This window comes from Phyllobates terribilis, unplaced genomic scaffold (genome assembly GCF_046119375.1).
Source record: "Phyllobates terribilis strain yellow unplaced genomic scaffold, ASM4611937v1 Scaffold_11__3_contigs__length_659146591, whole genome shotgun sequence".
Taxonomy (NCBI): domain Eukaryota; kingdom Metazoa; phylum Chordata; class Amphibia; order Anura; family Dendrobatidae; genus Phyllobates; species Phyllobates terribilis.
Window position 1 is genome coordinate 488,640,903 of NW_027362771.1, and position 24,681 is coordinate 488,665,583.

Consider the following 24,681-nt stretch of genomic DNA (forward strand, 5'->3'; position numbering starts at 1 on the left):
TTGGAAAGTGCTTGTCAACTTGGTCACACTATATAAATCCATGCAAACAGCATGCAACCGGCATGGATTCATATAGTGTGACCAAGTTAACAAAAAGAATAAAAATCGTAAAAAATAAAAAAAAACATTATACTTACCTTCCGATGGCCCCCAGTCTCCTTATCCGATGCATCCGGTCTTCCCGGTGTCTCACGGTTGTCTAAAAGGACCTGCCATGACGTCATTTAGTCATGTGACGGGTCACTAAATGACATCATGGCAGGTCCTTTTAGACCATTGCGAGCTGCCGGCGAGCCAGGATGCATCGCTATGGAGACCGGGGGCCATCAGAAGGTAAGTATAATGTATATTTTTTATTTTAATTCTTTTTTATTTTACAGGTACTATGGTACCCGGGTCTGGAGGAGAGTCTCCTCTTCTCCAGACCCGGGTACCATCCGCACATTGAATCGCTTAATATCCGCATGTGCACATGTAGTGATGGGGATATTAAGCGATTCAATGCAAGTCAAAGTCGGCAAAAACGCAGAGATTACGCAAAATAATTGGTTGTGCTGCGGATTTTTCCACAATGATAATCCGCAACGGAAATTTCCGCAGCATGAGCACAGCAGATACGAATTATCATTGGGGAACATGGCAGACCTTCTACCAAGCATTTTTTAAGCGTTTCTGCAGAGGAATTGCCGCTGCGGAAACGCTTAAAAAACGCATAGTGGGCACACAGCCTAACAACTCCAGAAAAAAGGAAAGGCAGAGACTCTGGTTTAGACTTTACATTGTTCTCCCCCATGCAACTGCAGTGCCCGTCTTGGATTCAGGAGAACCAGAACATCAGTCTCAGTGGAGGAGGCCACAGGAATCAAGTGTTGGGCACCAAGTAGGGTAAATATACATGAGAAATGTATAGTAATTTTTCAGTGCCAGGGTGGACGGTCGATTTAATAGAGACATATTTAACCCCTTCACGACATCCGCTGTACATGTACAGTGCAAGTCGGAAGCAGGTGTATGTAGTGGGCTCACTGGGTGAGCGCGCCAAATACCCGGCAGATCATGGCTGTGTGTTACTGCCAGAACCTGCCTCTAGCAATCGTGGGTGGAGCCATCCGTGATTGTTAACCTGTTAAATGCTGCTGTCAAATTCTGACAGCGGCATTTAACATGTGCCGGCATGGGGGCACGTCATTCCATTCTCCCATCGGCGTGTCCGTGACGTGATCACGGGTCACCAATGGGTTGCAATGAAAGCTGGGAGTCTGCTGAAGACCCTGATGCTTGTGACTATGGATCTCCTTTGAAACCTTGCCTGTAACCGGACTTCAAAGGAGACCGTGGTTTTTGCTATATACAGCGATGCTGTAGCATCACTGTATATAGCACAAGCGATCAGATGATCGCAGCTTCAAGTACCCTAAGGGGACTAACAAGAACAGTGAAAAGTAAAAAAAAAAATGTTTAAAAAATATGGAAAAAATTAAAAAAACATACAAGTTCAAATCATCCCCCTTTGCCCCCATTAAAAATAAAGGGAATTAGACCTACCGGTAATTTGATTTCCAGGTAGTCCCTCAAGACAGCACACCAGGGTAATCCTTCCTTGACCAATGACAGGACAAGATCACAGAGAGGTTAAAAGGCCCCTCCCATCTCCACCCTCCAGTGTTTTTCAAAGTACTACAGAAGGATGGATGATAAATGGGCTATACAAGCCCCTAGAAATTCATATGCAAGATAAAGACTTTAGTGGCCCCAGCTCGAGCCATGGCGACTTAATAAATTAACGATCTGCAGGAACATCGACCTTGTGCAAGCCTCAAGATAAACATAAGACAACTGCAGTGCCCATCTTGGATTCAGGAGAACTAGGACATCGGTCTCAGTGGAGGAGGCAACAGGAATCAAGTGTTGGGCTCTAACTATCGTGGATGGAGAAGAGGGAAATAAGGGTGCTGTCCTGAGGGACTATCTGGAAATCGAATTACCAGTAGGCCTAATTCTCTTTTTCCAGTCAGTCTTGCCGGACAGCACACCAGGAGTAGTACCAAAAAAATAGCACCAGGGTGGGTACATAAGCCCTAAAGGACCAAGGCACCAGGCAATAACCAGGCTAGATATAGTGACTGATCTGTAAGCTCAGAATAAAATATAGACAATTATAGAAATCACAGTAGTGAGTGCCTGATATATGTCTATAAGGCCAAATATTCAGTATATATGTGGAAAACAAATTATACAGCAGAAACAGAGTGAGACACTCCCCTGTTGTACCCCAACACAGTAATGAACAGCAGCCATAGAATAGACCTTAAACGCCTCTTGCTGCACAGCAAATGTATCATGAGAGCTGCTGCCACAAACAAAAGGAGGACTGCTGCAGACCAATAATGAACTTGCATGTACTTAATAACACAGGATTATGCTTTCACCGGTCCTCCTGGGTGCAGACTAAACCTTGGTTACAGACCAGCGTACCTTAGCACAAGGAGTTCTGCAAGATAGGGGCCCTGGATTGCCGAAAGATCAAACTGTTGGAATATGTTTAATGCAACTGCTCCATATCTGTGTATGTAAATATTCTATTGCTAGGTTTGTGTATTGTCAATAAAGTAAAAAAAAAAAACTCCCAGAGGCTCACACACAGAAAAGACCATGTGACTGTATTCAGTTTCCTGTGTCTGTGCATGAGAGGAGAAGCAGCCTGCTGATGCTGCACAGAGACACTTAAGATATGCATATTCCTGATTCCACAAAGCCTATCATATCTGTACCTGTTTATAGCTAATTAAAGCTTTCTTCTGTATTGGGGAGAAGCCATCATGACAGCTTGCTATCTTCAAAACAGACTGCCAGGTAAAGCCACAAATAAAACTCCATATGAGCTATGGAACTGTGAGAAGCCTAATCTGAAGCACCTAAGGATATTTGGAAGCAAAACTTTGTGTATGTTCCCAAATAAAAACATTCCAAGTGGGAATCACATGCAAAACAAGGAGTCCTGGTGGGCTATAGCGAAACTCAAAAAGGATACAGAATCTTGCACCCAGAGACCAACACAGTAACAATCAGCAGAGACGTAGTGATTGATGAGAACTCAGTTTTGCTCAAATTCCATGAAGTTACACCAGTCATTCAAGCCAAGAAACAAGAACAAGAATCTCAATCACCAAACCCAGACACTGAAAAAGAAAACACTGAAGTCTGGATAAGCTCTAAAGCCAGCAAGAAAGAAACAGAAGAACCAAGTCAACCTTCAGTCAGGAGATCAAAAAGACCAAACAAAGGTATCCCAGCTCGATGCCTTTCTTATATGGTCAGAACACTTCCTGAGCCAGAGCCACAGTCATGGCAAGAGATGCAAAAACTGCCTGTCCACGAGAAGCAGAAGTGGATATATGCCGCTAATGAAGAGATGGAGTCCCTTCACCAACTCCAGACATGGGAGCTTACGGAGCTACCACAAGGAAAAAGAGCTATTGGATGTAAGTGGGTCTTCAAAAACAAATATGACTCAGAAGGTAAAGTTCACCGGTTTAAGACAAGATGTTAGCTGATGGTAAGACAAAACCATTGCCAAGAGCCAAATTTAAGGACTTCAGAACCACAATGGGAATAACAGGATAAGTAGTTGTTGAGTGGGGGTGTTGGAATATGTTTAATGCAACAGCTCCATTCCTGTGTATGTAGGTGTTCTATTGCTAGGTTTGTGTATTGTCTATAAAGTAAAAAAACAAAAACAAAAAAAAACCTCCCAGAGGCTCACACACAGAAAAGACCATGTGACTGTATTCAGTTTCCTGTGTCTGTGCATGAGAGGAGAAGCAGCCTGCTGATGCTGCACAGAGACACTTAAGATATGTATATTCCTGATTCCACAAAGTCTATCATATCTGTACCTGTTTATAGCTAATTAAAGCTTTGTTCTGTTGTCAACACGCTTGGAGAGTATCCTGAATGATCCGCTGCCAACACAAACCAAGATCCTTCAGTTTATGGATAAATGGGCAGAGCATTGGGATGCTTATACATTACACACCCAGGAGCCCACGGACATCTATTCTGAATCTTTAAATCTCTAGCCATCAAGTAAGGGGCTGAACTCTATTGAAACTAAGAAAATATGCAGTCTGGCAGGAAACATCCCCTGCCGTTACCAACACTGGGTCCATCATCAGACCACCTGATAGAGAAGCGTGGATCATCACTCCAGTGGTGCCAATGTTAACGGCACAGGAAGCATGGACTCTGGAATTGATGAAAGTGGCCTAAATAAATGCCCTACAATTGGTCATGCCATACACATATGATGCGCCCTCAGGGCCGTGGGGTACTCGGCAGCCGGGCCTCTGGATGCCGGTTGGAGGGAATATCACGGTGGCTGGCCCGGTCTGTGACCCAGGGCGGTCAGTGCAAAAGGGGTTTATTTTTGGAAAGTTTGTGATGCCACCTGTGGTGTCTGGTGAGGATCACCAGCGCTGCAACAGTCCTCTGAGGCAGATGTTAGGGCAGCTTGTGATGGAACGGCTCCCCACAGGTGGAGCAGGCCTCAGGGCAGTGAAGTGAGAGAGCGGGGGTTGCGCTGGGCGTTGCAGTGCAGGGGGGAACAATGGCGCCGATGAAAGAATGGACGGAGGCAGTACAGTGCAGTCATCTGAGATTTTACTCACAATTCTTCAGACAGTCCACAGGTGCACTGTACAGGTGCAGGCCTCCCGTGTCGCGCTGTGTTCACCGGGCAGGGGTTCAATCCTTCCTCAGGCGACTTGGGAATACCTGGCAGAACCCCACTTTCTCGTGTTCCTATTTTGACCGTCTTCACACTGGTTCTTCTCCCTCCTGCTCTACGCTGCCCACTCTCAGTCCTGTTCGGGTACTCTGAAGTCCCTCCTGTCCGTTGGAGTTACACAGACTTGCTTGACCCTCAGGGGACTAGATTGCGGCCACGATCCCTCTGTCTTCTGGCAGATGCGGGGCATATGGTTGTTGTCCTGCACGCACCGTACCCCCTGGGATCTTTTCTTAGAATGGAACCTACTCCCTGCTCCCCTCCTGGGCCTCCTGACTTGGCCCTACTTGTGGAGCAGATCTCCTAATGAGACTCTGCTCCCGGACTGTTCTTCTGAACTGTCCCGAGCTGTTCTTCTGAACTGCTCCCTAGAACTAACCACTCAACTAATCTCTGAACTCAACTGCCACCCTAAGATGGCTTCCCTATTTTATACTCCTACCAAAGTGCTTCCTCTAACTACTTCCTCCACCCACACCCACTACTGGTTCCCCCTACCTCTGGGTTCCCCCCACTCCAGCCAGGGTCAGGGCTCAGCAGCTGCGCACATGCATGTTGCCCCTCCAGCCGACCTGGAGCAGTGTAGTGTTGGATGCAGGTGTTTGGGGTTCCAGGCAGCACTCCCTCCTTACCTGAGAGAAGGGGATACCACACCTCTGGGTGAGGTGCAGTATCTCTGTGGTGACTGAACCCACAGGGGCGCCACACATATACATAGGGATAAAATCATGAACTGATTTGTTATTGACGCGCCCCTGGGCCTGCTGTGTCGTGCAGCGTCTCGCGCACGGGGGCTTACCCGGAACCGGATCAGATGAGGGTTGTAATCTCCGAGTGGCGGGGACCCGGTCCGTGCCCAGGGAGTCAAACTCAGTGTGTGGCAGTCTTGATAGGTGTTATTTGAGTGTCGACTACGCCACCCGTTGATTTGCAGCTATGGAGCTGCCGCTGCAGGGCAGACCGCTGAGGCCGGTGTAGAATTGTGCAGCGTGATAGTATAACCCCCAACGGGAGGGGTATGGCCTCAGGGCAGCCGACGTGGAAGATGGGGGTAGCAGGAACCACTCAGAGACGGTGCGGTGTAATTCAGGGTCTTTACTGGTAACAACGATAGACCCTCCCGGAGTACTTGCTAGCGAACGGGGCCTGGTCAGTCCTTGAGCAGATGGGATCTCCCCTGGCCAGGCGGAGTTGTAGGCCTCCCAAACTGACTGTACTCTTCTGGCTACCTTGCTAGAAGCGGATATAAGTAGCCCACGTCCCTGAGTGTGCCGTGTGGTGCTCACCCGTATGGCCGGTGACTCGGGGCCTTCTAATGGCTTCCGCTCCACGATGGCGGTGCTGGTCCCACGCGTGTGACCTTGCCTTCGGGTTTCTGGGCCTGAGGACCTGAAATCCCCTGCCGGTCGGCTTCTGCTGCTGGGTAAGAGTTAGTCCCCACAGCCTCGGACGCCGGGTCCGGTAAGAAAGCTTCTCAGTCAGGGCGAGCTCTGCAGCTGCCAGCCCCTGACTCGTAGTAGTATTGCTCCCACTGAGCTTCTGCTGTTTCTTCCTATGACTGTTTCTCGTCTCTACTCTCCTTGACTCCTAACCCTGCCTCAGCCCCGGGTTTATATAGGGGAAGTTCTTCCCCTCCCAAGACTGGGCAGGAGGTGTGGCATGCACAGGATTCCTGACCAAGAGACCTCCCACCTGCTCTCAGACGTAATATCTCTATCACTGTGGCAACCAGACCCCTGGGGTGTCACATTCCCCCCTAGTGAAATTTAGTACTCCGGGACTAAACATATTTTTAGAAAAACATAACAAGGTATAAACAATAAGAATACAATAAGAAAAACACATAAAGATGGTTACGGCGTGTCCGTAACCGGGTGCAGTCTTTGAAGAAAGCAAGGTGTCCATTTCACCAAAACAGGGAGACGTAACCAGGTAGGGGTCTGTCCTGCCCCGAGTCCTTAACAGTCTTTAGTCCGTCCTGGGTTACGCTCCAACTATGTACACAGGATTCCCGGTAAATCCACCAAGGACTCCTACAAATAACTAGAAACACAAAATTATACACAAGCAACAATACACAGGTAAACATAAATAAAACAATTTATACACTTCAAATCCTCCAACGTGCGGGTAACTGGCCTCTAGTGGCCCTAGTGGACCTACGGAGCTGACTGTCTAGCCCTGAACTACAGGGTGTAGGAGCTGTCAAGGGTAAACTGGGCAGCTGTCTACCGGCTCTTTGGCTCACTAGGGATATGGCAGGCTCACTGCAAGCAGAGGGTTGATCCTCCTGGTCTGCGGGTGTGGGGTCTTCTGCCTCCTGGACCGGCTGTTCTTCCAGCTCTACCTGTTGCTCCGTAGGTGCTTGGGATGCTGGTTGGAGGAAGGTGAGTACGGGTACCACAACTGCACCATTGACTTGAGTCCAAGACCGAGGGAAGTCCCCGAGCACAGTACTAACCATATCTTCCCTTTCCTCTACGGGTCGATGGTCTTCTTGTTCCTCTTCAGGGTTCCTCAGTTGTTCGGGACACTTCTTCAGGTGGTCCCCGGATACAATGGCTGTGGTTTCCCCTCCGTCTTTACTGATGGTACAAACCTTCGGGTTCTCGTGGCTTGAGGGCAGTACGGTGTACGGGTCCTTCTCCCACTGGTCGTCCAACTTGTGGAGCCGTCTCTTCCTCTTCAAGACCTGCTCTCCGGGTACCAGGGGAACAGCGGGAGCATACTGGTTGTAAGTTTTCTCTTGTCTTTCCCTAGCCTGACAGAGACTTCGCTCCACGCTCTCCTGTACTCTCCGGTACTGCTGCTGCCTCTCTGTGTCCCAGTCTGCTTCTGGTGAAGTGTCCTCGGGTGTCAGGACTCCCATTTCCAGGTCAACAGGTAACTTACCAGGTCTTGCCCTCATTAGGTAAGCCGGGGTACAGTTGGTGGAACCTACCGGGATGTGGTTGTATAGGTCCACCAGATCGGGCAACTTCTCAGGCCACAGACTGCGTTCTTCCAGGGGCAACGTTTTTAGAAGATCCATTACCACCTGGTTCATTTTCTCACAAAGTCCATTAGTTTGCGGATGGTAGGGTGTCGTCCTTATCTTCCGGCAGCCATACAGATTGCAGAATTCCTGGAAGACCTCCGCTTCAAAGGCAGGTCCCTGGTCCGTCAGCACTTGGTCCGGGTACCCGTGTGGACGGCAGAAGTGCTGCTGGAAGGCTCTAGCTGCTGTTTGAGCCGTTAAGTCCTTGACGGGGACGACAACCAAGAACCGGGAGTAATGATCCACGATGGTTAACGCGTAGACGTAGCCACTTCTGCTTGGGGTCAGTTTTACATGATCCAAGGCTACCAGTTCCAACGGTTGCCGGGTGACGATGGACTGCAGGGGAGTCTTCTGGCTGGCACGGTCCTTCCTTCTCAGGTTGCACGGGCCACAGTCTCTGCACCACTTCTCAATGGTTCCCCTCATGCCTACCCAGTGGAATCGCTCGCGCAGCAGGAACTCCAGCTTCTTCCACCCGAAGTGTCCAGCTCCGTCGTGGCATGCCTCCATCACCATGGCTGCGTCTCTTCGTGGCACCACTACTTGCCAGAGTAGTTCATGCGTCCGGGAGTTAACCATTCTGCGGCACAACTTCCCCTTGTAAAGGAACAGTCGACTCTTCTCTGCCCATAGTTGTTCGGCTTCCTCCGGAGCGTCTGGTTCAAGGCAAGCCTCCGGGCTAGTCAGCATCTCCTTCACCAGTCGGACGGCAGGGTCGCTGTCTTGCGTTTCCGCCCAGTTGTAGTGAGGTAAGGGGTTCAACGTAGCAGCCTGCTTACTCCTTACCCGGTGGGAATACTGGATAGTCCCATGACGGTGGAACGCAGGGAGTTCAACTTCTTCCAGTCCCTCCGGATCTTCTCCTTCGTCCGGCAGGTTGGGCATCTTGGACAGGGCGTCCGCGTTGGTATTGGAGCGTCCGGCCCGGTATTTGATTGTGAACTCGTAGTTGGACAGACGGGCCATCCACCTCTGTTCCAGGGCACCGAGTCTTGCCGTGTCCAGGTGTGTCAACGGGTTGTTATCCGTGTACACGGTGAACCGGGAAGAAGCGAGGTAATGCTTAAAGCGCTCGGTGACTGCCCATACTACGGCCAGGAACTCTAGCTTAAATGAGCTGTAATTCTCGGGGTTCCTTTCGGTGGGTCGCAGCTTTCGGCTGGCGTAGGCGATTACTCGTTCCTTCCCCTGCTGGATCTGGGACAGTACGGCTCCTAGCCCGATGTTACTGGCGTCGGTGTAGAGGATAAAGGGCTGGCTATAATCCGGGTACGCCAGGATTTCGTCCCCCGTGAGGGCCATCTTCAGCTGGCGGAAGGACTCTTCTTCCAGCTCCTCCCATTTGAAGGGCGGCTTCTGGTTCTTGGCCTTCCGGGACTGGCCTATCAGGAGGTCCTGCATAGGTGCTGCCTTTTTGGTGAAACCGGGATAAACCTTCGGTAGTAGCCTACCAACCCGAGGAACTGCCGCACTTCTTTTACGCTGGAGGGGCTTGGCCATTCCTTAATTGCGGTGATCTTATCAGGGTCGGGAGCCACTCCGTCAGCGCTCACCACGTGTCCCAGGTACTGCACCTTTGGTTTCAGGAGGTGACACTTGGAGGGTTTCACCTTTAGGCCGTAACTCGCCAGAGCTTCGAACACTTCCGCCAGGTGTTTCAGGTGGTCCTCATACGTCTTGGAATATACGATGACATCATCCAGGTACAACAGGACCGTCTCGAAGTTTCTGTGGCCCAGACAACACTCCATTAGTCGTTGGAAGGTTCCTGGTGCGTTGCAGAGTCCGAACGGCATGCAGGTGAACTCGCTAAGTCCCATCGGGGTGGTGAATGCGGTCTTCTCCCGGTCCGCCTCTGCTACAGGAACCTGCCAGTACCCGCTAGTGAGATCCAAGGTAGAGAAGAAGTTAGCAGATCTTAAAGCAGCCAATGACTCCTCTATCCTTGGTAAGGGGTACGCATCCTTGTGTGTGATACGGTTGATTTTCCGGTAATCTACACACATCCTCATGGTGTTGTCTTTTTTTCTGACTAAGACTAGTGGAGCTGCCCAGGGGCTACAGCTATCCCTGATCACCCCAGCCTCCTTCATGTCTCTAAGCATCCCCTTGGCGTGTTGGTAGTGGGCAGGGGGTACGGGTCGATACCTCTCTTTTATAGGAGGATGGTCTCCCGTGGGGATGTGGTGTTCTACCCCCTTGACTCGCCCGAAGTCTAACGGGTGTTTACTGAACACTCTCTCGTACTCTTGAACCACCCGATAGACTCCTTGTTTCTGGTGTGCGGGAGTGGAGTCAGTACCCAGATGTAGTTGCTGACACCAGTCCTCCATGTTTTTCTTAGAGCCGTTACCTTCCTCCGGGTGAGATGGAGGCAAGAGTTCCACAGATTGTATAGAATTTTGGTTAATGGTATATAATTTGGCTAGCGTGGCATACCGGGGCAGGTACACTTCCCTCTCCCCGATATTTATTATGCGAACGGGCACCCTCCCATGGCGTACATCAACCACCCCCCGTGCTGTCAAAATGGTGGGCCTACTGTCCGAGTAAACTGGTTCTACCATTGCCTGGTAATTCCTACCTCTCAGACCAATAGCTGCCCGGCACCAAATCATCATTTCACTTTTTGGGGGCATGGCAATAGGAAAAGGGTCACACATTCTCACGCTACCAATCTCACCGCCGGAGAGTTCCACCTGTTGCTGTCGCATCAGTGCCCGGATCTCTTTCTGGAGCACCCGCTGCTCGCCGGAGCTGGCGTTCTTGGCAACCTGCTGTAAAAGGAAAATTACCTCTGCAAGACAATTTTCAATTACATTAGTTCCTAGAGTTATTTTTGGGTGACTCTCATGTTTGTCAATATCTACAATGATCAGTCCCTGTGCTGCCAGTTCGACTCTACCGATTTTAATGGTCACCTCTTTAAATCCGATCTGTGGCACGGGCTGGCCATTGCTGGCGATGATACTCAAGTCGTCGTCAGGGTAGCGGGTAATATCCGAGTCATTCCAGTACTGCTTAAAGAGCACGTACGGGATGGTGGTGACCTGTGACCCGGTGTCCAGTAGGGCACTCATGGGAATGCCATCCAGTACCACAGGCAAGACTGGACGTCCTCCCACATATCTGTCGCACCAGTTCGATGGGCCTGGTGATCTTTTTCCTGGGGGTTGGCCCTCTACCCCAGGTTGTGCCCGTTTAAAGAACAGTACCTTGCCATATGTCCGGGTTGATTGCAGCGGCGGCAGATGGGTCGTCCGTCTTCGCTGTATCGGTCACTGGGTCTTCCTCTGGCCGGTGGGGTCCTCCTTGGTCGACGCCACGGGATGTCCTCCGGTCCGGATGCCAGCTGGATCTTCCCTGGAGTGGAAACCTGTAAAGACTGCACAGTTCGGGTTAGCGCAGCAATGCTTTTAGCTAGCTCTTGGACCTGATGGTGCAGGTCTGGAGCCGAGTCATTGTTCAAAGCCTGCGCATCAGCTCCCACAGGCCCTGCCGACAAGGGCGCCGCCTCCTGGTGGTAGGTGGTAGTGGGGCGTCTGTGGGTCACAACGCCACCTGGTGCCGGTTCTCGGAGCACCCGGATGGCTCTGTCCTTGAACTGTGCAAATCCCAGATGAGGGTCCTGTAAGGCCATTGCCCGCAACTGGGTTCGGTGGGCATTGCAATATAGTCCCTCTATAAATTGTTCGGTCAACAGCCTGTCCTCGTTTCCCACTCCATCAGGGTCGGTCTGCTTAATGGCCCTCAGGGCCTGTTGTAGGTTTAGTGCATAGTCCCTTATACTCTCATGCGCTCGCTGCTTGCACCCGTAGAATCTAAGCTTAATCTCGGCTGAGGTGCGGGTATCAAAGGTATCCTTCAGCCGGGTTAGTATCCCTGCGACAGTCTTCCTCCCAGGTGGCCAGGATTTTACTTCCCTTTTGGCTGCCCCGGTTAGTTGGGCCACCAGGATGCTCACTTTTTGCTCTTCTGTGAGGGGGTACACCTGGAAGAGGCTATCCAGCTTTTCTCTAAAGTCATGCAGGGTATGTGACTCCCCTGAGTACTGAGGTAGCCAAGCTGCTCCCGGGATATAGGGCATGGTGAAGGGCATAACTGCAGCAGCGGTGGCGCTGGCGGGGGTTGAGGCAGTGAAACTCTCCTCCGCATCCGACATCTTCCTCCCCCCTAGTGGACCGTGGCCTACCTTGCGATGATCCTGTTCCGTAGGCCGCGGCTCCGCAGTAGATCGTCAGGGTTGAGGACCTTCCGTCGCGCTCCGGTGACGTCGGCGTCTGCTGGGCTCCTTCCAGGACCTTACGCAACGTCCGGACGTGAGGCGGGGCTTCAGTTCTCGCACGCTTTCGGAGTCCACGCCCCTCTTCTTCCCGCGCGGCGTCCTCAAGATGGCGTCCAATGGCGGGAAAACTCCACGGATGGCGGGAAGAAGGCCGAAGATGGCGCCGGATGGCGGGAAAACTTCGCGGATGGCGGGAAGAAGGCAGAAACCTCACCACTGGTAAGTTTGAACAGTCTTTGCTTTTCAGGCACGCAGTACCCGGTGGTTGCGGGCACGAAATCCTGCCGACTATGCCAAAGTTGACGCGCCCCTGGGCCTGCTGTGTCGCGCAGCGTCTCGCGCACGGGGGCTTACCCGGAACCGGATCAGATGAGGGTTGTAGTCTCCGAGTGGCGGGGACCCGGTCCGTGCCCAGGGAGTCAAACTCAGTGTGTGGCAGTCTTGATAGGTGTTATTTGAGTGTCGACTACGCCACCCGTTGATTTGCAGCTATGGAGCTGCCGCTGCAGGGCAGACCGCTGAGGCCGGTGTAGAATTGTGCAGCGTGATAGTATAACCCCCAACGGGAGGGGTATGGCCTCAGGGCAGCCGACGTGGAAGATGGGGGTAGCAGGAACCACTCAGAGACGGTGCGGTGTAATTCAGGGTCTTTACTGGTAACAACGATAGACCCTCCCGGAGTACTTGCTAGCGAACGGGGCCTGGTCAGTCCTTGAGCAGATGGGATCTCCCCTGGCCAGGCGGAGTTGTAGGCCTCCCAAACTGACTGTACTCTTCTGGCTACCTTGCTAGAAGCGGATATAAGTAGCCCACGTCCCTGAGTGTGCCGTGTGGTGCTCACCCGTATGGCCGGTGACTCGGGGCCTTCTAATGGCTTCCGCTCCACGATGGGGGTGCTGGTCCCACGCGTGTGAGCTTGCCTTCGGGTTTCTGGGCCTGAGGACCTGAAATCCCCTGCCGGTCGGCTTCTGCTGCTGGGTAAGAGTTAGTCCCCACAGCCTCGGACGCCGGGTCCGGTAAGAAAGCTTCTCAGTCAGGGCAAGCTCTGCGAGCCAGCCCCTGACTCGTAGTAGTATTGCTCCCACTGAACTTCTGCTGTTTCTTCCTATGACTGTTTCTCGTCTCTACTCTCCTTGACTCCTAACCCTGCCTCAGCCCCGGGTTTATATAGGGGAAGTTCTTCCCCTCCCAAGACTGGGCAGGAGGTGTGGCATGCACAGGATTCCTGACCAAGAGACCTCCCACCTGCTCTCAGACGTAATATCTCTATCACTGTGGCAACCAGACCCCTGGGGTGTCACATTATATCCGCGACTGGCCCCTAACACAGGTCCTTGGTAAAACTCGGGGCTGATAAGAAGAACTCTTTCCCACAAGCAATAGACTCCGTTTAAACCTGTCTGTATACATAAGTCATTAGTACAGATATACTATGTCAATTTTTTTTTTAACCAGGACAAGCTATCAAACTTGGGCTCACTCAGCCTGGAGAGAATAAATCCCACTACCGTATGCAAATAAATGAGGGAACAGAACAAGATTTTTTCAATTATGTTTTACCCCGGACTGCAACGGTGACAGGGACCATACTCTATACATAGAGGAAAGAAGGTTTCTTCTTATCTTAGAGGGAGAATATCTGCTGTGAGGGCAGTGAGACTATGGATTCTTAACTGTAAGAGCCCTGAGACTGTGGGTTCTCCACTGTAAGAATAGTGAGAGTATGGGACTCTCTGCCACATGATGCTGTAGTGTTGATTCACGACAAAAGTACAAGAAAGTTAGCATCTACCTCATGGGATTTTTTTTTACTCCCTGATCAGTAGCATGTCGCATCATAGGATGAACTCGATAGACATATGTCTCCCTTCAACTATAATTATGAAAGAGCGCCCCAACTTTAGCAATTAAAGGCCACGTCTGAATACTTCTGACTAGACAGAGCATGGACAGTAGCTGAACTGAGACTCCTATTCTAAAATAGAAGAAATACAAGGCCAATCCGAGCATAGTTGCTCATTTGGCTAAGCCAAGTTTTAAAGAATGAGACAAAGGAAGCATGATCTGGTTCCACAGACACAAGGACTTCTAACCGGAGTAGTGGCTAAAGACACAAGGTGTGAACTGCGAACCCGGAGGCGTCAGGATAAAGGCGCGAGCCCAAAGGCACGAGGTACAAGGTACGAAGTAAGAGGCATGAAGTCAGAGGCACACGGGAAGCGGCTAGAAGAACGATGCATGCGGCTAGAGGCACAAGGCTCAAAGCCAGAGGAAAAAAGCATGAAGCCAGAGGCACATGGCACAAAGCTTAAAGCACAAAGCACAAAGCCAGAAGCACAAGGCATGAAGCCAGAGACACAAGGCACGAAACCAGAGGCAAGAGGCCAGGGGAACAAGGCATGAAGCCAGAGGCACAAGGCACGAGGCATGCAGCCAGAGGCACGAGGCAAGAAACCAGAGGCACACAGCACGAAGCTAGAGGCACGGGGTCAGAGGCACAAGGCACAAAGCCAGAGAGGCACACAGGCCCTATGAGGCACAGAGGCACTACAAGGCACAGAGACATAGGCTAGGGCCTCGCTTGAAGACACGAGACATGAGACCAGACTCAGACTTATATTTAAGATAGTAATCCGTCTGTGAATTCAGGATAACCCTTCACTTTTAGTGGTACTACTCAATTGTCAGACTAGCCCCACCTGAAGGAGCAAATTAATGAGGTGCAGTTGGAGGGCAGTCTTCACAAAGATAATGTGCTAGGGTAACACATGTGCCCTCCTACGGATGGAGTAGTTAGACTGATAACGGTCTGGCTGGACAACATTGGAAATTGAAGCGTCGACACAACCAGGAATACTACATTATTTCAGAAGGGGCATTGGCTGGCTGTTGGCTGAGGGACCTCTACCCAGAGAGGTGCTGGCCCTGGGCTGCTTGTCAGGTGGAATGGAAGGCCAAGAGCCCCCGATCTCCTGAGTCTGTACTCTGATAGAACAACTGATGGCTGAGGGACCTCTACTTAGAGAGGTGTCAGCCCCGGACTGCTTGACAGGGAAGGGAAGGACAAGACCCAATGCCCCCAAGTCCATACAATGATGCTCGACAGGATAAAAATGGCACTATCTCCTGTAGGGACAGGAAAAACACTGGAGGGTGGAGGTAAGAGGGGCCTTTTTCACATCACCGTGATCCTGTCCCATCGTAGATCAAGGAAGGTCTACCCTGGTGTGCTGTCTGGAGGGGCGTACTGGAAAAACATATTAAAAAAAAATACATAATGTGTGGTATCACCGCATTCAGTAAAGTCCGATCTATCAAAATATAAAAATAATGAGCCCGATCAGTAAACACTGTAGACAAAAAAAAAATCAAGAGCACCAAAATTACATAAAATGTACACCATAAAAACAATTCCTAAAAACAATGTCAGAATTGCGTTATTCCTCCTAGAAGTTTTCAAATGAATTTACAACTGGGAGTTACCATTCTCTTGTCTAGGCTGTCTAATACTGTCAGCAATGATTGGAATATGTGAAACTGTGTAAGGACATGCACCAAACTGGTAACATCCTGTTGTCAATTTATTCATAAATTTCTAGGACGAATGACATAGGAATTGCACAGTAATTCAAGTATTTACTAAAACAGACAAATCTGGAGAAAGTTCCCTTTAAATGTGTGGTAGGATAAAGTTACGCATGAAGACGAGATGCGAGGGATGATTGGGTCATACGGCAATTACATTGCTTATGGTAAGTTTCTGATCACTTAGGATTATCTCTTAAAATTAAGATATCGAGCTTCTCATAACTTAAGCAGTGACGTGATTGATTTCCTTGGTTTCTGTACAGTATCAGTGAGGACACTGCTTCGTCTTGGGTCTGGAGCTGGTGCCAGTAAGATGATGTAATGGCTGAGGCACTGGACATCCTCCGGAGCAAGAACTGGAGCTTGGCCAGTACTTCCAGAAATCTTCCCTGCACTTATTTTATTTTAGTTGCTATTCTTGTTCTCATTTGTCAAATGCGGTGAGGCGCAATAAACATTTAGATGGTATCAATTTACAGAGGTGAATATAATTCCACCAACAGCCAATTTAACACATCCATTCACATGAATGTTTATCACCTTTTCTGCATGTGCAGCCATGGTAAATTAGTCTTGTAAAGACATGCCGTGTGGATGGATCACGTTTATGCAGCCTCTGTGCTTTATGATAATATGCAACTAAAGATCTCTCCCTAGATAGAATATTACTGGAAATATAAGTGGATTTGGAACCAACAGGCATTTACACATTACACATATTTTTATAGTATTTGCTTGTGTTTAATTAGTTCAGTGATCCATGGGTTAAATTATATGTAAATTATCCCTCACCCAGATGGAAGAAAAATATCTCACTAGTACCACCTTTAAAGAAAGCTGTCTTAAATACCTGGTTATGTTGCAAGGGTTGTGAAAGGATAAGACCTCAAGGGTCCATTTACACAGACCAACCAGCGGCGCAATATGACCACCGATCGGAATATTTTTACCAATCGGCGGTTGTTGAATGCCTGTTTACATAGGAAGACCAAACCAAAGCAAATGATGCACACTGCACGATCTATAGATGGCTCAGTGCACAAGGCTGACAGGGTTCTCGGTGGTGCGATTCATGTTTGCACAGGTCGATGCACCGCCAAGAACGATGATCATTTATGCTGCACAAAATTTTTGGGGATCAGCAGCTTGTTTACATGGCAGGTTAATAGCATTTTTAACAATGTTCATTCACATTTATCTTGCAGTGTAAGGCTATGTGCCCACAATGCAGAAATGCTGCATATTTTTTCTGCTTCTCCCTGGCAGGAAAAACACATGTGGATTTTACATGCGTTTTTCCCGGCAGGTAGAAGCGTTTGTCAAGCGTTTTTGCATGCATTTCTGCATGCGGGTTATCAAGCTCTTTTCCAAGCGATTTTAGCATCACTTGGAAAGTGCTTGACAACTTGGTCACACTATATAAATCCATACAACTGGCATGGGTTTATATAGTGTGACCAAGTAATAGTTTAAAAAAAAGAATAAGAATGGTAAAAAAATAAAATATTATAATTTTTAGAATTTAAAAAAAAAAATAAAGATTATACTTACCTTCCGATGGCCCATGGTCTCCTTCTCTGCTCCATTCAGTCTCCCCGGAGTCTCGCGGTGGTGTGAAGGACCTGCCATGACGTCATTGAGTCATGTGACAGGTCACGCGACCGCCGACGTCTGCGGTCGCGTGACCTGTCACATGACTCAATGACGTCATGTCAGGTCCTCACACCACCGCGAGCCGCCCAACACATCGCACGCATCGCTGAGGAGGCCGGGGGACATCGGGGGACATCGTAAGGTAAGTATAATCTTTATTTTTTATTTTAAATTATTTTTTTTACAGTTTCTATGGTACCCAGGTCTGGAGGAGAGTTTCCTCTCCTCCAGACCTGGGTACCATCTGCACATTGAACTGTGTGATATTCGCATGTGCAGATGCAGTGATGCGGATGTCACGTGGTCCAATGCAAGTCAATGGCGGTGATTACACTGCGTGTCCGCAAAATTAATGGACATGCTGCGGATTGTTCCGCAATAATAATCCGCAGCGGAAATTTCCGCAGCATGTGCACAGCACATGCGGATTATCATTAGGGACCATGGAGCACGTATTACCAAGCGTTTTCGCTTCAAAAATTCCGCGGCAGAAACGCTTGAAAACGCATAGTGGGCACACAGCCTTAAATTGAATGATGTGCAAGATTAAATGACTGCCAACCAGCAACGTATTTGCCCGTCGGCGCTCATTTACTAGCCAGTTTACACAGGCCGAACCTACTTCAGATATGAACTCAACTATCTGTAATAGATTGTTGGGTGCAGATTGGCATCCATTGTTCTCAGCGGCACATGTCCTGTTTACAATGGACCATGCTTTACCTAGGACAGTGGTCATTTGTAGAGTCCAAGAGATAATTTCACCTGACAAATAATAGCTCATTCATTGGTTGATCGGTAGCCTTTTTAGACTGCACGATTATCATAAAACAAGTGTTCGTAAAAACATTAGTTCACGATAATCTTGCAGTGTAAATGAATCTTAAGGCTTGTGCCAACACAGATAAGACCAATCACTATTGTCTCTGCAAACCCGCTAATAATAGAAATAGTCTACCAAGCTGAAAGTCCAACTCCATAGGGAACTTGCTAGCTAATAAATTCATGTGATCACAGCAGCATAGGCACTGAGTCAAGAAGGCAGTCTCTCTGCTGTGCGAAAGGATGATAAGAGGAAATGGAGTAGCAAATATAAAGTGATCTAACAGGTTCGTAAATACCCACTCTAATGCCCCCTGTAACACGGTAGACAATGTCAACTTTCTATTAATCAATTAGGAAGAAGGAGATTTCAGCAGCACAAGCAGCTGAACCTTAAATGTAAAGGTTTCACAAAGGGACTTACATTGGGATCTACAAGCAGTAAGATATAGCAGTTAAAATCTTCATGTAAAGCTGAGTGCTAATTTTTTTGCGAGTGATTGATGTACTGAATGATTTAATTTATATTGCACTAGCATATTTGAAAGCACTATAAAGAGATTGTATATATTCATACTGGCCCCTGTCAGGTTTATATGAAGTCAATTAACCTAATTACAAGTGTCACCACGATACATTTTGTGTATTTAGTTCAAAAATGAAACTTTTATTATGCCACAATACAAAAATAACGGACCTCTGACACCTGCTAAAAACGGAGAAGCAAGACTTGATACAACACACAGACAAGAGCAGCCCCGTGTCTATGGCCAAACTCAGATGTCCTTTTTCTCTACATAAATGAAAAAATGGACCGATTTTCTTCAGTGATTTTGATCTGATTTTCATTCCGTGTTTGGGTCCACCTTTACCATCAGTGTTTCATTGGTGATTTTCTCATATGTAAAAAAAATATAAAAATAAATAGGTTGCAAAGTTTCTCTTACCCACTGTAATGTTAAAAATGGAAAGCTTCCATGCGCTGTTTGTTATTTTCACGGACTCATAGGCTTATATGGGGGATTTTAATCTGTGAGTCGGATCAAAAATGGACATGTCTCTGTTTTTTGTGCTACTAGGGTCCACAAAAAAACATGCAGTCTTGTGAACAGCTCCATAAATACAATTTGTATGTGTTCTGTATGCGAAAAAGGGGCGTCTGAACAGAAACCTAGCGAAATTCTGTAGTGGTTTCAGTGCTCCATCAAGAGCTAAATCTATTTGTGTTTGCCAGTGATTTTATTCAAGGGCGTACATATCACTGGAGCAACAGGGGCCCAAGAAGTGAGGGGGCCCATTTCCACTTCCAAAGCAGGTCGAATTTTGCTATTGGACTGCAAAGGGCCCATATACTGTTCATGCAGCGGGGCCCTTTTTCGACTGTGTCCGCCAGTGGTTGATTAACCATCCCCCCAACAATCACCCATTGATGAATAATCTTAACTTCATCATGTTTATACAAATGCTGCCTTCTTTGCTTGTTATACTAATTACCATTAAATGAGTATTCCAGGGATTACAATTATATGTTGCTTAATTTTACATGTAAAACTAAAAGAAAAAACAATTGCAAATCAGTATCATTACAAGTTCCCGTACCTGATATGTGCGGCTTTTGTATATTAATACTTTGTCTTTAAATGGGATTTATGGGTTTTTAAATTTCTGAAGTTATTCTGTGTTACTGCAGATCGACAAATCCTGACAGTGTGCATTATATATTATGCACATTGTCAGGATTCTCCTCAATTGCTGAATCAAACGGTCAGTCACGTGTCCGGCAGAATGTGACTTACACACTAGCGGAAACATGCCGACTAGATTCTCATCTGCGTCTCTCAATGCTTTGTGAGAGAAGTGAATGAGAATGTAGTCTGTATGTAACCGTCAGTGTGTAGAACATAGAACATTGAGAGGTGCGGATGAAAATACAGTCAGAACATGACCTCCTGAACAAGAACTAGAGCTTGGACAGAAGTCTTCCCTGCACTTGTTTCTTGTTCTTATTTATCGAATGTGGTGACGCACATTAAGTGTTTAAATACTAGCAATATACACTGGTGAATATAATTTAACTAACAGTCAATTTACATGAATGATTATCATGTGACTACCCGCTTCAACCAGCAATTGAGGGGAATCCTGACAATGTGTGTAATGCACACAAAATCAGTGTGTGTAATCAGGGTTTGCCAATCTGCCGTGAAATACAGTGACTGCAGATATTTAGCTTAAAACCAGAAAACCCAATCAAAGGACGTGCTTTCAAGTCCGTTTTTACCCACGTGTTCTCCGTCTTGTTAACGGATAGCACACAGACACATAGGGTCGATTCATCAAGCCTGGCAATTCTCACCCCGATATTGATGAGGGCATGTTTTGAGGCAGATGCGCCTGCTTCATTTTTTTATGCTCTTTCGCTTCAGAAACGCACTAAAAAAGCAAGTGCATTTGTTACCTGTAGATTTTCCGCATCTAATGCAAGTCTATGGGAAAAATCTGTCCATAAAACTCAGTGTACCCGCAAGACAAAAAAAACAAAAGCTATTTAAAGAAAACATATTTCCTTATATTTCTTTGAATGCTGAAGTCTTAACATGCAGACTGGAAAAAAGTACATCAGTTCTCCTAATCGTGCAGCACCTAGAAACTTACAAGATCACAAGTCTTAAAAAAGACACTAGTCTGAATGCATGCTTAATGTACCCTAACTGAACCATTCCTTGCTCTTTGTATGAAATCTGCTTTGTAAGGCTGCGTGCTCACGATCAGGAATAGCAGCGTTTTGGACGCAGCTCACCTGCGCTGCGTCCAAAACTCTGCATTCTACAATAGAAGCATAGTGGATGGGATTTATAGAAATCCTCTTGGATGGAGAAAGAAAATGTTGTGAATAAGAAACGGAGAGTGGTGGTCTTGGGGGATTCCCTGTTGAGATTAACAGAGGCTGCTATCTGCAGAGCGGATATAACCTCAAGAGAAATGTGCTGTTTTCCAGGTGCAAAAATCAAAGATGTGTCTGACAGGATATCAGGACTCTTCAGACGTAAAGATGACTACCCCCCATTCCTACTAATACATGTGGGGACAAATGACACCGCAAGAAAGGACCTGGAAACCATCTGCTGTGACTTTGAAGACTTAGGTAAAAGAGTGAAAGAACTGGGAGCGCAGGTGGTCTTCTCATCCATCCTCCCAGTGAATGGCCATGGAACAAGGAGGAAGAACAAGAATCAACAGGTAAACAACTGGCTACATCGATTTTGCTGTCAGCATGGATTTGGATTTCTGGATCACGGAGTGAATTACCTATATGATGGACTACTTGCTAGAGATGGGCTGCAGCTTACCAAGTCTGGAAAACACATATCTGGAAGTCACCTTGCTACAGACATCAGGAAAGCTTTAAACTAGAACATTGTGGGAACGGAAGCAAAAGTCCAGGGAAAGCCATACAGCTGACAAATACTATTGAGATCTCTGCTACTGGAAGTGGAAAGGAAGAACAAAGACAAAAAAAAATCTGAATAAAAATATTGGAGAAAGAGAAACCGATCACAAACTAAGACATTTCAATACCAATGCACAGAGCATGGGCAACAAACAAGGAGAATTAGAGCTACTAACGCAGGAAAAGAAATATGATGTCATTGGCATCACTGAAATTTGGTGGGATGACACACAAGATTGGAATACAAGCCTAGAAGGATACAATTTATTTGCAAGAAACAGACTTAATAAACGAGGAGGAGGTGTTGCTTTGTATGTTAGAAAAGCGTATATCTGCACAGAGACTGGAGCTTCAGAGACTGGGAGTTCTGTGGAAACTGTTTGGGGCAGAATACAAGGAGAGAACAGCGTAAAGGACACCATTGTAGGCATTTACTATAGGCCACCTGGGCAAGCTGAAGATATGGATGAACTCTTTATGCATCAGATGGCCAAGTTATCAAAAAATATGATGTAGTGATCATGGGAGATTTCAACTATCCAATCCAGACATTTGTTGGAAATCTCTCTCAGGCAAAAGCAACATGTCCAGCAAATTATTATCCTCTATTGCTGACAACTTTATCTTCCAAAAGGTAGAAGAGAGAACAAGGGGATCTGCTACTTTGGATCTAATTCCCACCTCCTCCCCAGCCTCACTACCACACTTATCCCAGCCCTAACCCACCTCTTCAACCTATCACTAACCTCTGGTACCTTCCCTTCTGCTTTCAAACATGCCACAATCACGCCTATCCTCAAAAAGCCATCCCTCGACCCGACCGCTATGTCAAGCTATCGTCCCATATTGCTGCTCCCATTTGCTTCCAAACTCCTTGAGCAACATGTTCACGCTAAACTTTCCTCCCATCGCTCATCTAACTTGCTCTTCGACAACCTACAATCTGCTTTCCGTCCCCATCATTCCACTGAAACTGCCCTGACCAAAATTACTAATGACCTACTTACAACTAAAGCTAACAGACAATTTTCTATACTCCTTCTTCTAGACCTGTCCTCTGCCTGACACAGTCAACCACTGTCTGCTACTACAGATTCTCTCTTCCTTTGGCGTCAAAGACCTTGCCCTATCCTGGATCTCCTCATACCTTTCCAACCGCACATTTAGAATCTCCCACTCCCACACTACCTCCTCATCCCACCATCTCTCTGTTGGAGTCCCTCAAGGCTCTGTCCTAGGACCCCTACTCTTCTCAATCTATACCCTTGGCCTGGGACACCTCATAAATTACCATGGCTTCCAGTATCACCTATACGCTGATGACACTCAGATCTACCTCTCTGGCGCAGACGTCACCCCTCTGCTGTCCAGAGTCCCAGAGTGTCTATCAGCCATATCCTCCTTCTTCTCTTCTCGCATCCTCAAGATCAATGTGGACAAAACTGAACTCATCATCTTTCCTCCATCTCACGTATCTTCCCTACCTGATCTATCTATCACAATAAACTACATTACGCTTTCCCCTGTACCGGACATCCACTGCCTCAGAGTAACCCTTGGACTCTGCCCTGTCCTTCAAACCACACATCTAAGCTCTTTCCATCTCTCGTCGCCTCCAGCTCAAAAATATTTCCAGAATCCGTCCCTTCCTCAACCCTCAATCTACTAAAATGCTTGTGCATGCCCTCATCATCTCCCGCCTGGACTATTGCAACATCCTCCTCTGTGGCCTACCTGCTAACACTCTTACACCTCTCCAATCCGTTCTTAACTCTGATGCCCGACTAATTAATCTCTCTCCTCGTTACTCCTCCGCTTCTCCCCTCTGCAAATCCCTTCGCTGGCTCCCATTTCCCCAGCGTATCCAATTCAAACCACTAACACTAACCTAAAAAGCTATCCATAACCTTTCTCCTCCGTACATCTCTGAACTAATCTCCCAATATTTTCCTTCACGTAATCTCCGGTCCTCCCAAGACCTTCTCTCCTCCACACTTATTCGTTCCTCACCCAATCGCCTCGAGGACTTCTCCCGAATATCCTCCATCCTCTGGAATTCTGTGCCCCAACACATCCGACTATCCACCACACTCGGATCCTTCAGATGAAACATGAAAACCCATTTTTTTCAAGAAAGCCTACAGCCTGCCATGACCCAGCTGTCTCCTCAACACCACTGGAGCGGCTGCCTTACCAACACCGGAGCTGCTGCAACCCCCCACCTACTTCTCCTTCCCCATCATCCTATAGAATGTAAGCCCGCAAGGGCAGGGTCCTCTTCCCTCTGTACCAGTCTATCATTGTTCATTTGTTACTGTAAGTGATATCTGTATTTTGTATGTAACCCCTTCTCATGTACAGCACCATGGGTTCAATGGTGCTATATAATTAAATAATAATAATTCTTACCAACAGGGAGGAAATGGTTGAGGAAGTAAAGGTGGCTGGGAATTTAGGAGGCAGCGATTATGCTATCATAAAATTTTGGATAATTAGAGGAGAAAGACATGTGAAGAGTCAGACTTCAAGGTTGGATTTCAGAAAGACAGATTTTAAGGTACTCAGAATGAGGATAGGAGGGATCCAATGGCTTGATGTCCTTAAGGACAGAAATGTCCAAGAAGGATGGGAAATTTTGAAAAATGAGATTCTAAAAGCACAATTGTTAACAATTCCTAAAAGAGGGAAGAACAGGAAGCATTTAAGGAAACCAGGATGGATGAACACAGAACTTAAACACATGCTAAAAAGGAGGAAAGAAATGTTTATCAAATGGAAAGAGAGAGACATAGCTAAAGAAGAATATAATGCTGTCTGCAGAACCTGTAGGGCATGCATCAGATTATCTAAAGCTGAAAATGATTTAAGACTTGTAAGAGATGTCAAAAGCAATAAGAAAGGATTTTGGGGGTATGTCAAAAGTAAAAGAAAATTCAAAGATGCTATACGATGGTAAAGTGGTAAAAAATGATGCTGAAAAAAACAAACTTTAAAATTCCTATTTTGCATGTGTTTTCTCTCAGAAAGTAAATGTAACATCAACTGATCTTCACTGT

General features: G+C 47.5%; 1 protein-coding gene across 3 annotated transcripts in view; it reads left to right on the forward strand.

Moving 5' to 3' along the window:
• The window catches only part of MINAR1 (membrane integral NOTCH2 associated receptor 1), a 157,325-nt gene that overhangs the window by 35,630 nt on the left and 97,014 nt on the right, over nt 1–24,681 (forward strand). Inside the window, exon 1 of one of the 3 annotated variants that reach the window (XM_073653528.1) lies at nt 18,442–18,461. The exons of the other annotated variants lie outside the window; for them this stretch is intronic. The gene's annotated coding sequence lies outside the window, so the exon portion shown is untranslated. Of the gene's footprint in view, nt 1–18,441; nt 18,462–24,681 lie in introns of those variants that run through there. 3 annotated transcript variants of the gene reach the window in all.